We start from the raw sequence: 5968 nt of genomic DNA on the forward strand, positions 1-5968 counted from the left end.
CACCCCCCTGGAAGACCCTCGAGCAGGATCACGGTGCCTTTAAGCCGCTCGCGCACGCGCAGGGGCGAGGAGGGCGGGGCGGAAAGCGCGGCACGCGCACGCCGCCGATGCGCGGTGACGCGACGTGGGGTTTCCCGAGGCTGCAGGCAGGGGCCGCCGCGCCCATCCTGATGGCTGGAGGCGTCTGAGGGGCGGACGGCGACGGCGGCGGCGGCGGCGGTGGCGGGCGCGGGCGGCGAGGGCAGCGGGGCTGGAACTGGAACAGCCGCCGCGCGGACCCGACCAGCCTCGCCGGCTCCTGCCCGCAGGCCGCGAGCGCGACGACCGGGTCGATCAGGCGGCGGCGTGGGCGCCAGACTGGGCGAGGGCGAGGTGAGCGTGGCCGCGGTCTGCAAGTGGCGCGGGTCCTTGGCTGGGCCGAGCCGGGCCGGGCCGAGCCCTGCGGCTATTCTTCCCGCCCCGCGGTGGGGGTCGTCGGCCGCCCGAGTCAGCACGCCCTCCAGGGTGGGGCCGGCGGGGACCGCAATCCCTGGGTGGGCTGGGTGGGCGGCGGGGCCTGGGTCTCTGGTCCCCGATTGGTTGGGGCGGAGCCGCCTAGGCCGGGATGCGGACCGGGCAGGGGTCTTGGGCTTAAGGCCGCATCCGTGATGTGAGACCGAGGCCGGTGTCCTGGGCTTCAGGGTGGATCCCGAGCTACGGCGACTGGGGTAGGGCTCCTAGGTTCGAGGCTGGATCCCGGATGCGGGGCTAGGTCTGGGGTCTTGGGTTCAAGGCCGGACCGAGTGTCGGGATTCGGTTTTCAGATCCGTGATCCTCTAATTGAAGCTGCGGTGGAGTGGTCTCAGCCGTGGTGCCGGAATCCGGCGGTGGTCCTGAGTTTTAAAAAGGGGAGCGGGATGCTGGACCGGGGCCCGGGTCGTGGGTTCGAACCTGGGCGGGGCGGCCTAGGCCGGGATTAAAAGGGCGCCCCACAGGCGCTTCTTCTCGAGGCCAGGTCCCCGCGGGAACAAAAGCCGAGCTCTGCCCTCCCGACCGCGCCTTCCTGCGGGGTGTGGGACTCATCAGGGCCGCGCGGGGAGCGGCCGCGGGGCGGGTCTCCCGGATACCGCGATCACCCCTGCCGGGTGCGGGCCTGCTGCCTACCGTGCTTCCCGGCTCCCCTGGTTCCCGACGTTCCCGGCCCCAGGCGCCCGCGAATGAATGGGCGCCGCGTCCGGCCGCCGCGACAAGATGGCGATGCCCGCCTTTGTCAGCTAGGACCGCGCCGGCCGCCGCCGGGGCTGAAAACAAAGGCCGGCCCTGGCAGCCGCGGCCGGAGCAGAAGAGAAAAGCGCTGGGGTCTTAGGTTCGCCTGGACGCCACTGCGGGGAGGGGGCGTCTTGCCCAGATCCCTCACCGGGTGGTCTAGTCTATCCCTGTCTCCACAGCCTCGATTTCCCCTGGGGAACTGCAGCTTGGCTTTTGACCTTTTGATACATTTGAACATGTTTTTTTCCGGGTTTTTTAAACGTCACGCTTAGCATCCCCCAAATAGCATCCCTATATGTTCCCAGTTCATCTTTACAGAGGTTATGTCAGGATTTTTATTTTGAGAGAATTAGTGGAATTTATAATGAAGTATATTAATGGGGCTTGTGTGTAATACTGAAATTTCAGGAAACTCGTAGTGTTTGTTAGTTCTTTTGTACGTTTCGGCCTGATAGCAGCAAGCAAGCATTTTTGTATGGTTAAATAGCCTGTGAGATTGACTATTAACCAAGAAAATATGTAGATGATCTTTCATGATTAGCAAATAAATGGCAGTGTAATCTTGTGAAAAGTTCTTCACTGTTGAGACTGGATATGGTTTTCAGAGAAAGCATTAATCGGTTTCTAAATTGCTTTGTCTTTTAATCGGTCTTTATTTGAAAATAAGGATTTTAGTTCTAATGCTAAAATCTGGATTCTTCTCGAAGGTACTTCATACTGCAAAAATAAAATGAAGGAGCAGTTCCTTTTCTCCTTTCTTATATTGGGTGTTTGGCCGAGGATGAAAGTGTGAAGACAGGCATTGAGCCTCTAGACAACAGAACTAGGTTCTGGCGAGGTTTGACTTAAGGAAGCCCGACTTTGATGACAGACGCCTACAGGAATGTAGTGCGGCTGGGAAGGCCAGGATCGCCATGGGGAGGAGGCTAGCCTGTGAGTGTAGGGTCCTGCCTGCATCATCTCCATGGGGAGGAGGCTAGACCTCAGGTGTAGGGTCCTGCCGGCATTTTATTTCACTGCTACAGTGTGCAGTCTTTCTTAGAAGATGAGAGGCTGGAACGTCAAAAGTAGGTTATCTGAGGCTGTGTGCTCATACCTGCTGCTTGGCTCTGGGTGTACAGATGCCCGGTTTCAGGATTGTATTTCATCTGCTGGATCCTTGCAAGGATCTTTTTATGCAGGAGATTGAACATGAAACTAAGACGTCTTCCATGAATTTATCCACGGGACACAAACAGTTCTTATGTAGTACCTGAGCTGACATCAAAGCTATGTTTACTTCACCAGAGTAGAGCAGAGTGCCCCTTAAGCACACTTTTTAAAAAGGCTTCTCTTTGTTTGGTAGCCTTAGTTATGTCTGATTTGGGGGGATAGGGGAACCAGGTAAATTTCCTTAGATTTAAAAGGTTGCAGAATAAACCAGATGTGCTGGTGTGTCTCCTCTAATCCCAGCACTCTGGATGCTGAGGCAAGAGGATCAATGCAAGTTGGAGTAGCCTGGGTTACCTCTTGACCAACCTTGTCTAAAACACTCCCTTTTCCCAAAGTCTGCATAATAATATTTTTGACTGTTTTCCTCAGAAAACAGACACATCTTTCCACATCTAGGAAGGCTGGTTTCAGAGTTTTATCCAGGTGGATTTATACCAATCACTGGAGAAACAGACTGACTTAGAGAAGATAATCTCTCAGAGTGGTGCACAGATTAGTGAAGCTTTGTTAGTTTTTTTTTGGGGGGGGGAGGTTCGAGACAGGGTTTCTCTGTGGCTTCGGAGCCTGTCTTGGAACTAGCTCTGTAGACCAGGCTGGTCTCGAACTCACAGAGATCCGCCTGCCTCTGCCTCCCGAGTGCTGGGATTAAAGGCGTGCACCACCATCGCCCGGCTAGCTTTGTTAGTTTTACTTAGTTAAAAAGTACTGGGTTGGGGGTTTAGGCACTCAGTGCTGAGCCTGAGGACCTAAGTTAAAACCCTGGGTCCTCTATGGGGAAGAGAAGAATGCACATAATTGCTCCAAGTAAGTATACTTTAAGAAAACCTATTTGATATTCCTGGAAAAGTTAATATCTCTAAATGTAGCCTTGAGAAAGCCCTTGAGCCTTCAGGGCTCCTTCGCTGCACCCCATTACAGTTGGCTATGTGGCCAGTGCTCACCTATAGTGAGTGAGCCACAGTGGTTTGTTTAAGAAGTGGTATCTGTAGTTATTAGTTTGTTCATTGGATTGTTTTCCTCTGCCCAAGAGATTTGGCTCATGTCAGTCATTAAATTGGATTAAATTCTTTATGTGGGCTTTGGCTTTAGCATTAGTGGATTGGTAATAGATATTCTCAGTTTTATTATCTGGGCTTGACCATATGGTGTGCCTTTCCCCATCTCCCTCTAGCTTTTTAAAGACCATTTTGCTCTGTAACCCACGCTGTCCTGGTATTCACTGTTAGTCCAGGCTGGTCTCTAACCCCTGGTGATCCTTCTTCCTCAGGCTTCCAAGTGAACCAGGCATGAACCATCATAGATCTCATAAGACAAGGGACAAAATTTTTAGACTTGTGAGGTGTTTTTTTAATTTTTAAAATTATTTTACTATTTAATATTTTACTTGTTTGAATATTTTGCCTGCATGTAAGACTAAGATTACATAAAATGGTTCTAAGCTTTATTTAATTGAGTTCATTCTGCTATTCATAAAAGGTTATTACAAGATAATATTTAGTTCCTGTAGAGGCCAGAAGGCTGAGTTGTGTTACAGATGGTTGTGAACTACCATGTAGGAACTGGGAACAAAACCCAAGTCTTCTACAAGAGCAACAAGTGCCCTTGATGGCTGAGCCAGCTCTTACACACCTTTTTATTTTTATTTTTTATTTTTTTGGCAGTTTGAGACAGTCTTTCTACATAGCCTTGGCTGTCCTAGAATTCACTATATAGACTAGGCTGGCCTCGAACTCAAAGATCCACCTGCCTCTGCCTCCCAAGTACTGGGATTAAAGGTGTGCGCCACCACCTTCTTAATTCTTAACATTAATTTAAATTCTGATTTTAGGAGTTGATGGTTTGACCCTTTAAGGTCATTTGCTACTCAGAAAGTGAGGCCAGGCTAGGCTACATAGAACAGTTTGAGTAATTCCAGGTTTGCATTTGGGTGTTTGTTTTGTTTTCCAAGACAGGATTCACTGTGTTGCTCAGGCTAGTCTTGAACTACTTAAGGGATCCTCATCCTTCCGATTTTCCAAGTGCTAGTATTGCAGTCTTCCTAGAACTGTGCTTAAGAGTATTTATAGAACTTATGAAGTAGAAGTTCAGTTAAATGGTTGGTTTAGTGATCATTGAACAAGAGGAAAAAAAGAACATATTTAATTTACAAAACTAAAATGTTTAGTAGTGATGGGAAAATGATTCTATGATATTGTATGGATGTGTATGTGAAGAGAGGACGTACCATGTTAACTGTTCTGGAATAAGAATTTTAAAACTTGTATTTTGTGGCATAACTTATTTCAGAAACACAGACTCTGTAGACACTGGAGTTGGTCACTGGGTAAGAGGACTGCTAACTGCTCTTTAACCTCCTTGCGCAGTTCTGGCTTAGGGAAGTTCTGTTGATCTCCTGGTGCTACTGCTGGCTTCCAATGACAGAAAGACTTTCTCTTTTACAGAACACAGTTGCCTTTTTCTTTTTTTAAAGACTTAATAACAATAACAGTATTTAGTGATTTTTCTTCTTTAGTGGGGGTAGATGGTTTTCCAGACAGGGTTTCTCTGTATAGTCCTGGGACTCACTGTACATTGACTGGGCTGGCCTCAAACTCAGAGATCTGCCTGCCTCTGCCTCCTGGGTGCCAGGATTAAAGGTGTGCTCCACCACCGCCCGGTGTGTGCATCACCTTTAATTGAACTCAGGACCCCTGGAAAAGAAGCCTGTGCTCTTAACCTCTGAGCCATCTCTCCAGCCTGTGATTTGTTTTCTGAAATCAGAATTTTTTTTGTTTTTATTTTGGCTTTGCTTTTTCAAGACAGGGTTTCTCTGTGTAACAGACTAGGGTGGCCTCTGCCTCCCAAGTGCTGATATTAAAGTAGTACACCACCACTGCCACCTCCCTTAATTCAGAAGTTTTAAAGAGCCATTTCTAAAATCTCTGCTATTTAAAAGACTAGGATTACATAAAATGGTTCTAAGCATTATTTAGTTGAGTCCATTCTTGTATTTATATAACGGTTACGGTTACTAGATATAAAGATAATATTTAGTAGTCCTAGTTTTATGATGTATTTTATCAAGAGGGGAAGAGAGTGTGTATATTTGCTTTAAGACTGATAGAGTGAGAACAGCAGCATAGGTGAAGCATGCTTATTAATCTGTATGTCATTGTGTGGGATGTGGGATTGTAAAATTCAGTCCCTACAAGAAATATAGATGCTCATCTGCTCATCTACTTGTCTATTGGTTGATATTCCCTTTCCTTTGTTATTAATTAATTAATTTACTTGTTTTTTTGAGACAGGGTTTCCCTGTGTATCTTTGGAGCCTATTCTGGAATTCGCTCTGCAGACCAGGCTGGCCCTGAACTCAGAGATCCGCCCTCCTCTGCCTGCCAAGTGCTGAAATTAAAGGTGTGCAGCACCACCGACTGGCTAATTTATTTAATATTTCTTTTCCTTTTTTTTTTGTTTTACAAGACAGGGTTTTTCTTTCTTTTTTTTTTTTTTTTTTTTTTTTTTTTTT

At 48.1% G+C, this 5968-nt stretch overlaps 1 protein-coding gene across 4 annotated transcripts in view; it reads left to right on the forward strand.

The window, feature by feature from the left end:
• Positions 1-227: 227 nt before the first annotated feature.
• Positions 228-5968, forward strand: part of Gnb1 (G protein subunit beta 1) — a 64465-nt gene continuing 58724 nt past the window's right edge. For 3 of the 4 annotated variants that reach the window (XM_005368667.2, XM_005368669.2, XM_005368668.2), the window contains exon 1: positions 228-372. The gene's annotated coding sequence lies outside the window, so the exon portion shown is untranslated. The remainder of the gene's footprint in view (positions 373-5968) is intronic. The other variant, XM_013354283.2, reaches the window with a different exon arrangement.

The sequence above is a fragment of the Microtus ochrogaster genome, unplaced genomic scaffold, assembly GCF_000317375.1.
Source record: "Microtus ochrogaster isolate Prairie Vole_2 unplaced genomic scaffold, MicOch1.0 UNK38, whole genome shotgun sequence".
Taxonomy (NCBI): domain Eukaryota; kingdom Metazoa; phylum Chordata; class Mammalia; order Rodentia; family Cricetidae; genus Microtus; species Microtus ochrogaster.